The sequence below is a fragment of the Anguilla rostrata genome, chromosome 5, assembly GCF_018555375.3.
Source record: "Anguilla rostrata isolate EN2019 chromosome 5, ASM1855537v3, whole genome shotgun sequence".
NCBI classification, from domain to species: domain Eukaryota; kingdom Metazoa; phylum Chordata; class Actinopteri; order Anguilliformes; family Anguillidae; genus Anguilla; species Anguilla rostrata.
The window spans coordinates 59,987,931-59,998,195 of record NC_057937.1 but is presented as its reverse complement, the minus strand read 5'-3'; the positions used below and the strand labels follow the sequence as shown (position 1 = coordinate 59,998,195).

The 10,265-nt window shown below is 39.9% G+C and overlaps 1 protein-coding gene and 1 long non-coding RNA gene across 2 annotated transcripts in view; one reads left to right on the top strand and one right to left on the bottom strand.

Annotated features, from left to right (window-relative positions):
* Nucleotides 1-969: 969 nt before the first annotated feature.
* On the bottom strand, nucleotides 970-4,785 carry LOC135255817 (uncharacterized). Its single transcript, XR_010330284.1, has 3 exons — nucleotides 4,640-4,785; nucleotides 3,020-3,143; nucleotides 970-2,015 (listed from the first exon to the last, which is right to left on the bottom strand). It is a non-coding gene; the product is annotated as an uncharacterized LOC135255817 (long non-coding RNA).
* A 4,927-nt stretch (nucleotides 4,786-9,712) lies between these two features.
* marchf1 (membrane-associated ring finger (C3HC4) 1) overlaps nucleotides 9,713-10,265 on the top strand; it is a 55,574-nt gene continuing 55,021 nt past the window's right edge. The window contains exon 1 of the mRNA XM_064337483.1: nucleotides 9,713-9,991. The gene's annotated coding sequence lies outside the window, so the exon portion shown is untranslated. The remainder of the gene's footprint in view (nucleotides 9,992-10,265) is intronic.

Here is a 10,265-nt window from a genome sequence, read left to right as displayed (position 1 = left end):
GTCTGGAGAAAAGGTCAGGCCGTCTGTTATGTGAAATGACTTTGCTCAGGGCGAAGTGAATGGAGCCATCACTTGCTGACAGTTCACACAGTGATCACAAAATGACTCCCGACAAGCCAGCCTAAATTCTGCGGGGTTGCTGCTTTCAAAACAACATGAAATGGAGTGTATTAGGAAGTTTGAATGACTAACACTCGATGACACACCTCAGTTCTAACTATAACCCTCAGCTGTCAGGATGCAGGGAAGCACAGCAGTTGTGGGTATAGAGTGTTACAAACTCTTCATTAGGATGTTCTTTGGACAACAGATGGAGTTCATCTAGGGTTGTATTGAAAGTGTACAGTGTATTTGATTTCAGACTGCTGGTATTTAGTTCTATTCAGTGTCATTACAAATCTCTTGTGTCTCAAATACCTCGGTTTTTTAATATTTTGTACACATTTAAAGTTCTCATACACTATCAGGATTTCGTACATAAACAACCAATAATTTTGGTTCAAAGCCCCATGTGACTGAACTGTAATACATGTGTTACAAATATCTTAAGGGGGAAAAAAATAAAATAAGTAGTTTTCTTTTGGTGCATCTGCAAAGTTCAATTTTTGAATGTCTTAGGTCTCAGTCTCTCCCTAAAAGGGTAAATATAACATATATTACTTCCTTATCCCCAATTGCTAAATGTTCAATGCAGCAAACCAGAAGGCTTTGCTCCATTTCATTCCCCTGTTGATCCACCTCAGGACGTTTATTTATTTATTTTTATTTCTGACGGCTTAGCAGGATTGATCAGGCTACCGGTCGAGAACGACAGTGTCTGTGTACACATTTGTTGACCGCTATAACGCAATATAACGCAGTCCAAATACTCCCAGACAACACACAGCACAAACCATTCATTGAAACGTCTTTTAAAAACGCATACTCTTTCTCTATCTGCAGAAGCAGGTAAAAATCACTGTACGTACCTGTTCAGAAAAAAGGTGAGGTGGTTCATCTATATCCGATTGAAAGTCAATGGCTCGTTCCCAGTCCACTGACAGAGGTATAAAGACAGGTGTCGGGTTAATAGCAAATTTCTAGAAGTGAATAAAGGAGTGAACATGCGTAATTTTTAATTTTTTCACCGTAAATTGAGCAGCGGCAAAGTCCATGAACAGTAAGTTGCGTGTTTGCAAGGAATAAATAAAGCGAGTGGTGTGACGTCGTAGCGGTGTGCTCAGGCAGGGCGCGTGTTGAGTAAAGTTCAGCAGGTGGCCAGCGAGTGGTTGACGTGTCCGGGCCGGAGAGCTGCAGTGCGCCCTCTGTTGGCTATTGTGAGCAACGGCGGGGCTCGGCACGCGGAGTGTAACGCCCAGCTAGATAAATACTCAGCCGTTAAAAAAGGGTCATGAGCTGTTTATTGCCAATGAGAAAGCTATGTAAACATACAGGTTATTGTACTCATGGTGATGGGAGATTTATAGCGGGATGGCCACGTCTGGCCTTCTCCACTCTCAAAAATCAGAGAATCATCTTCTTGGTCTGATCACACGTTGATTGATTTTTTCACACCTCAGTTCCACAGCAGCTAAGGCAGCGATTGCTGCGAATTCTCGTTTAAACCGACAAACATGAAGACGCCTACAGCCCTTATATCAAAAAAAAAAGCTGAGAAGAAGAGACAGCACTGTACACTGTAATGTCTCACTGTGATCCAGTCTTTCCCCGAGAAGCACTTCGCAATCGATCAATGGCGTGCAGGTTTGTCAAGTGTTGCCGGACAGCCATTATTAATTAAAGAGCCATCCTTTTGACTTAAGAGGTAACATCTGTGAGCTGGCCGGGCGCACGTAGGCCAGGAGACAGCAGGCGTGCTGACGCCCTGCCAGCAACTCTACAGCCTGACAGGAGCCATAAAACACAACGCTTTCATATCCAGCAGGCATTGCGGCGTCTGCCTGGACTGGATTATCCGGCGTGTCAGACTATGAGCAGCTCCTGATCGGGCTTCCCACTTCTGTCTTCTCTTCTTTCTGAGAGAGAGAGAGTGAGAGAGAGCGAGAGAGAGAGAGAGAGATTTGAAATTTAAAAAACCCTTTTATTGGGACATTGCTCAACCACAGAAATGACTGTACTTCAAAATAAAAATAATAGACAAGGAACATAAAGAGAAAAACAATCAAAAAACTAACCACAGGCAGAAAAGAGAGAATAGAGAAGAGAGAGAGAGAGAGAGAGAGAGAGAGAGAATGGCAGTGAAAGAGCTGAGTTATGAAAAGAGTCCCCTCAGCTGGTAATGATGCTGATTAACCCAAATAACACTTACCGAGAAGTCATAGGAAACCAAGTTATGGCACAGACCAAAAGCTATATTTGGATGATATTTATATTTGGTGACCAAAACAAACTAGCTTGCTATCGGACACTAAAAAGAGACCACAAATTAGCTGAGTGTGTGAGAAAGTGCATGTGTTGTGTGTGTGTGTGCATGTGTGTGCGTGTGTGTGTACGTATCAATGGACTTTTCCATCTTCTTTGCAACGCAAAGAGACATACTTGTCCACACGCTAATCTAAGGGAACAGAAAGACACTGCCCTTAGATTCAAGATTGAATTTTCTTACCCATCCTTTCTCATTCTCTTAATATTATGCACTGTATTCTATGTGACTGGACAGAACATGTGAAGAAGAAAACAAATCACTTAACAGTTTTAAGTGCATTTAAAAAATCCGTTGAACACATTTCATTTGATGTGATGTTCTAACTAAATTAATTTACATTAGGTTCATTATTATTCCCACCATAGTGAACCTACCAGACCTGGGTCAAATACGTATTTGTTTTGAATTCAAATACTTTTCTGTGTTCTGTTGATCTTGCCTGGTGTAACTGAGCCTTCCAATATGACCAGAAGGTGGGGTTTGCACTTTTTGAGAGTATTTCATTGGTTCCAATACACCAGACAAGATCAGTAAAGTGTAGAAGAGTATTTGAATCCAAAACAAATAGGTATTTGACCCAGGTCTGGAACCTACCTTGGATCTCCATATATGTTTCCTTCAACATGCCAGCCAGTGTGAACAAGCTGAACATCACAAGAGAGAACAGGACAGTGATGCCCTCCATCTCTGTAAATGGGGAAGCCATCTGTCAATCATCCTGAGAAGAAAATGAACACAGATATCATCTTTCTGTAATTCATATGATGGCTACTCGATCTTGTAGAAATTTTGCCTCTATTTTTTAAATGTTTTGCGAAACATTTTGAGCTGCTTTGAGCTCTTTGTATGACAGATATTGCTCAAATTAAAAATGTATACACTATATACACTATAATTAAATAATGTAAAAAAATTAAAAAAATTAAAAAACTCCAGAAAATGAGCACTGGAACAAAAAAAAATTCAAACCCTGCCCATAAGCTTTTAATGAAATGCATTCCTTATTTACCACAGTGTTTTATTACCAAAAACCCACTGAAATGACTGCATTAGTGTTTACATGAGCAGGGACCACCTGTATGCTATTAGAGTTAAAAGCATTTTGCTGTGTAGTGGTACGCATGCATCGTACGCAAACAGAATTAATTGTGACAAATACAAAAAGGTTTGTGATATGGCATATTGATGGCTGGGTAGCTGCTTATGTTTGATTGTTTTCTTGCTCAACATGTAGGGAGTCTAATAGAAATACAAGAAAGCAGTCAGTTAACATATCAATATTTTTCAGTATGGCATACCTAGAAATGTAAGGACGATGTTAGGGCCAAGTTAGGGCTGTTCAGAACCATGAACCATACATTTTTAAGACTACTAGGAGATAATTTCGTATATCACTCATATCAGAACATAAACTGAACTGACGAGACTGAAAGAAACTGCACTGTTCCATTTGAACTCGGTTATATTTCAGCCCTTTCATTGTTATTAATAAAGCTTGAGAGGGCTTGCTCTTTACGGCTTATCTGGCAATGGAGCAAACCCCGGCTCTTGAGCCAGCATTGACCGCACATAATGAAATCAGCCGAGTCAGTACACGCTTCAGAACGACAGCCGTATTTTGACACATTTCGTGGCCGTGCCGGTGAAAAGCAAAAGCGGGAGGATGCTGTTTGGATTGATCTGAGTTAAGAGATCTACGGCCTTCCTGTCTAAATGGATCTCCACCGGTCTCTGTAGAAATTCACTCGGGCAACCCGGTACGGTGAAAATGTTTTATGGCATGGTATTTCTATTATTTTGGTATTCCACCCATAAGAATGGTATTATGGCTGGTGAATCATTCGATGACATCTGTTTCCTTGAGTGCACTCATAGTTTCTGAGTCGAAAGAGATTGTATTCTGACAACAATTCTATTGCATTTTCTCCAAAAATGCATGTACAGTATTAACAAAAAACAGACCACACTTTGGTGCAAAACAACTTGTGAAAAGACTGATTGATGAACTAACAATAGCTACCAGGGCTATACTTGTGGCATTGCCAGTGGGCATCCAGTGGAGAGCTGTAAGTTTGTGTTGATGTCTAGCAATAGTACAACTGTGCATACAGAATGCACACGCTTTCTACACTTCATTAATTAATCAGTTTGAATTACAAACATAAAAAAAAGACAGAAAAGAGAGACGATATGTATGATAGCTATGCCACTCACCGATATTATCAACCAGCTCCAGGGGGGGGATCTTAAATCCACAATCCTCAGAGAAAGAGAGACTCGTTTGAGGCTGAGGAGCAGGACTGTCCCTACCTGTGTGCTGGTCATAGGTGAACGAAATATGACTCTGTGGAGAGGTAACCAAACCTGTGTGAAACAACAAAGACCAGGTTATGTTGCAACAGGGAACCGAGAAGCGAACAAACCAAGCGGATATTTTGACTTTTGAGGCTATTTCACCAGTTTATTTTGGTTGTTGTAGGTTTATTTGGCCTTTTTTTGTTGTTGTTCTTGTTGGGAATTAGTATAAGATTGAAGTGCAATGCCTCACAATAGCATTCAGTTGTTTTTTTCAACAACAAACACAAAGGATGAGAGGGGTATAGGCCAGAGGTTAGAGGATGCGTGTGTATATGCTTAGTTAGTCTGGCTTTGTGAACAGAGCAAATATCGAGGATTGCATTCAAAAGGATTATATAACCTGCGTTTTCCCTCTGGAAAAAAAAAAAAACATCTAGTCAGCGGGCATGTCTGAGCATCTGCTCCACTTTAACACCCGTGAAGCTGAGAAAAGGTGTATTAAATTGTAATGAGAGAGAGTGTATCGTGTTGCCTGCTTCATATCATAGGCTGCTCCTGTTTTGCATGTCACGCTGCACTGTAGTCTGATGCACTGAGACAGTAGGAGATTTCGCAGTGAATTGTATGTTAAAATCAGCATAGCATCATTTTTTAAAGGATTTTATGAGTTTTGCAGTTATGTCATCACTCAATTTGGACAAATCTGAAAACAACTTGTTTTTTGAAGAACACGCGTCATAAAATTGTGTGATGGACTAAACTTGCCAGTATCACAAATTATTGGCATTTCATGATTAATTAATAATACAAAAAAGGGGATTTGAATATTTTCAATATGAATGGAAATTTTGTTGCTGGGATGGGCTCCAGCACCCCCCTCCCTGCCACCCCCCCAACCCGATCCTGACCAGAAATAAGCGATTTAGATAATGGATGGATGGATGGATGGATGGATGGATATAAAAGTTGTCTTAAAAACAGTTTTGTTTTTTTAAATGAAACAATCTATAAATGTAATATCCCATGCCTACAGTCAGTCCCATAAAATGCTTGTTTTGTTACATATAATTGGTTGTAGATCTTTCAAGAAATTACTTTCAAGTAGTAGAGTCAACAAACAGAAATTAGTATGGCACTTAGAAGCTGAGACAGAAAGTCAACATTCCGATTGCATGTCATGTAATGTTGGATCCTAGCTGGCCTAAATGACCCCATTAATAAACCAATAAAGGTTTCTGTAATGCCCCCTAACATGACTGTTGTAGTCTGTATCTCCCGGTCACTTGTCTCCCCAGTACTGTCTCTGTGTCTGTGTTCCCTGAGCTGCTTCACTCCCCTGTATTTGTGTTTGTTGGACTTACATGTATCTGCCTGCCTGTGTTTTTGACCTGCTTGTGTTTGTTTCCGACTTGTGTTTGTTTCAGACCGTATGTACCTGCCTGTGTTTTTGACCTGTTTGTGTTTCTTACTTTGTTTCCGCTTGTGTGTTTTTGTGCGTTTCTGCCGTTTGTTTTCCGTACTGGTGTAGTTCTGTTTTTGTATTTTTTTAGGTTTCGTTTTATGCCCTTTGTGGCTCTTTGTTTGTTCTGCTTTTTTTATTTTTTTAGTAAAGTCCTGTTGTATCAACTTTTTGAGTTCCATGTTTTTTCCCACTCTGCACCTGGGTCCCACCCCCCGTACCGTGACAATGACAATAATGCATAATGATGTGCCTCATTTGCATCACAGACACAATGAGGTGATGGGAAAGCCATCTGTCAATCATCGCGAAAAGAGGAACACATGTTTCTGTAATACCATACGATTTGAGCTTGCAGATACGTTGCACTTATTTGGTCAAATGTATTGTCTTTTTAATATGAATGGTAAAAACACGATATCCATATTTCTGTTCTCGCAATGATTGACAGATTGTTTCCCCATTTACATCGCTGTATTCGTGATGTAAATGAAAAGCCATCATTATGTGTTACTGCTTGGGGCATTATAGAAATCTTTATTGTTTTTTTCACGGGAGTCTGGTTAGGATCTAACATTACATGACAATACATCACTGATACAGCCAGCAACCATTCACCGCTTCTTAAACTCACAGCAGGAAATGAGCCCTATAAAATATTATATTTTCTGTGGTGGATGATCTCCTGGCTATATTCAGGAATTAAATATCTATGGTGTTTCATTTTAATACATGGCACTAGGCAATCCCAGAGAAAATCCACAACTTGTCAAACTGACTCTACATCATTTTCACCTAATCTATTTTAAAATAGATTGTGCCTGCATAAGACAGAATGAGAGACTGTGACACATTGTCTCCTTAAGGTGACATCCTAGCTCACAGCACTCAGTAGCACATCATGTTTACTGAAAGATAGAAGTATTAACTGACAAAAGTTGTTTCACTTGCAAAGAAAAAACAAAACAAAAAACCCAAAGAATGTGGCAGTCTGTCCTCCTTTTCTTCAGTTTCCCAAAATGTCTTTTATTTAACAAGAGTCGATTACTGAAAGCCTTTTTTCTCCCCAGTGTGTTTTAAATGGCAATACAGGGTGGGAATGTGTACCAGTGTAGTCATGGATACCACCGAGGGAGGGCATTTGATTGAAGTTCAACATAAATTATTCATATTATGTTGAAAAAATGAAATGAATTGATCATGTCATGTTGAAACATGAAATAACTCTATAAATAATGAAATGATGGTATAAATGAAAAAATGAATATTTATTTCATTATTTAATTATTTATGTAGTTACTTATTTTCCCGTTTCATTATTTATTTCAACATTTAATTGCACATTTATTTATATAGCAACAGTATATGCATTTCATTGATGGGATTTTGGAAGGTTTCGTCCTCCAGTGGCTCTCAATCTTTGGGTCAGAACTCAAAGGCTGGTTGTTGGGGGGTTGAGGTGGGTCTCAAAACACCATTGAAAAAAAAGGTGTACTATACATATATCAATTCACAGTGACATTGACACTAGGGCTCAAAAATGTTGTGACTACTTGATCCACTTCTCCGTTTACAGTACCATTTATACGCATCTGTTTCCATGTATGCTTAATTAAATTTATGTGGCATGAAAAAAAAAGTGTGCACAAGTTTAGGCACCCATCCAGTTGATCCATTATTTTAATTTTTTTGTTTAAAAAAGGTTTCAAACACCGTTACAAAATGACAGCTATGGGGAACTGCTGAAATCAAGGCGAGATCCAAAAGACTTGAGAGAAATCTCTGACGGAACTGCTTGTGGACTGGATCAGGTGCGCAAAGCGAAACCCCCACATATCACCGCAAAACGCCCGCAGAGACGTTTAGCGACACTGGAGTAGTGGTGTCGCGCGCGGTCCGCCCGCCGCGCCTCGTTACCTACCCCAAAATTTATCCGCCCCGGAAGAGCTGTCAAACCATTCCCGCGATCTCCTCGCGAAAAGTCAATGTCTGAAGTGTGGAACACAAACCATTAGATAAGCCAGAGTCTATTTGGGACAAAGTGCTGTGTACTGATAAAGCAAAAATATTGAACTGTGGCCTCAGCCACTGGAGATACATTTGGAGAAAAAAAAACAGGGGAAGCATTTGAGGAAAAGAACACCTTGCCAACCGTTAAACACAGGAGCGGTGGATCTGTTTGTGATTTGTGGACTACAGCAGACAGTGGCACAGGAAATATTATTTTTGGGTGGAAAAAAGAACGGATTAGATTGAATATCAACAAATCCCAGAAGCTAATGCCTCAGAATCAATGAACAAAATCGAAGAAGAGGTCATTTCAACAAGGGACGACATAGCTCAGGACATAAGAACGATTGTCTGGCAGTCGGAGGGTTGCCGGTTCGATCCCCGCCCTGGGCGTGTCGAAGTGTCCCTGAGCAAGACACCTAACCCCTAACTGCTCTGGTGAGTGAGAGGCATCAATTGTAAAGTGCTTTGGATAAAAGCGCTATATAAATGCAGTCCATTTACCATTTACAATGACAATGATCCAAAACACCTCAAAATCAACCATGAATGACTTAAAGGAACAAATGATTATAGTTTTGGATTGGCCTCCGCAGTTCCCAGACTTGAACCTCATTGATGTATGATTTACATGTGATGTTGAGTGTTTATTCAACTCTTAACAGTGGTAGGCCTAATTCATCTCTTAACAGATAACATAACGTGGGACCAAAATCTTATCTGTTAAGAGTTGAATTGACGCTCAACATTTTACTACTGTGCAGTGCACACAAGAAGGTATAAGAATATCTCAGAACTACGGGGCTTCCACAAGAAAGAGTGGGGGGATATCCAGAAGCAAGAATTACACTTGTAGACTGTTATCTAGCTACAATAAATGTTTATAAGCTGTGTTTTCTGCCAAGGGACAGTTCCTGACAAGGTGCCCAAACTTTTGCACATGCCACATTATTTTTTTCTCTCTCAGCCTGTTCAATTCTGCAAATAAAATGTAATTATGCATTAAAAATTTTAGAAATATGTCCCTTTTAAAGTTTGTTCTCTGCAGATGTTGTGTTAACCTTTTTTCACTTAAAAATCAATAAAATATGGAGTCTGACCTGGGGTGTCCATACTTTTGCATACTACTGTACAACTACATACCTATTAATAAAATTTAGCAACTTTGACAAAATGACAATTATGGTATTGCGTCTGTAGAAAACTGTATTTTAAGGGATTAAAACGGACATAAAGTGGACATGTATACAAAGAACTTATTTTTTTTTACTTATTTTTTTTTTAAAGAACAACTTCACAACTGTACCGTGATTTTTGTTCCCTCATTTCACAATCAGTGATTAGATCATTAAGTCTGATCGGATTTCCAGTGTTCCAGGAAAATAATCTTAAAATTGTGAATGACCTATGTGGCAATACCAGCACACTTCTAATACAACTGGCCAAGAGCTGCAAAAAACTGCTTCACGTCCGCCTTCCTAACTTCGCGTCGGCACCATTAATTCAACAGCATTTTGCCTCTGCAATTGATTATTCCCGTCTTAGATCTCTGCCTCCGAGCCTCGCGCCCAACTCTCCTGAATGACATCATTTGAGTGGAACAGATTGAGCAGTGGTCGAACGCGGCTGGAGACGGAGGGGACGGCGAGGATGCTACCGCATTTTACAGCGGAGTTAGAAGAAAGGCGTGTTTTGAGCTGCTGTGATTATTTTTGCTGGATAAATCAAACGTATACGGAGATGCCAGGCGTGCGGAATGCAATTTACCTTCGCACCACCACGCTTTAATGTCCCAAATGGTAAGTAACGCTTTCGTGCCTGTATCGTGTTCTATCACGCTCCGATGTTGCTATGGACCCCCTTACCGTAGCAACGAAAATTGTTATTAGTTTCGACGTGGCATTGCATCTGAGCGTTATATAGCTATCCATCCATAGATTCCGTTGCGTAAATGGAAGTAGATCTGGAATTAATCGCGTCCACATACCCGCTCAACAACTTTAATTTAACTAAGACAGCAGGCATTTCTTGGTGAAACACTTGCAATATGTAACGTTGCCTATTTTCTTTAAC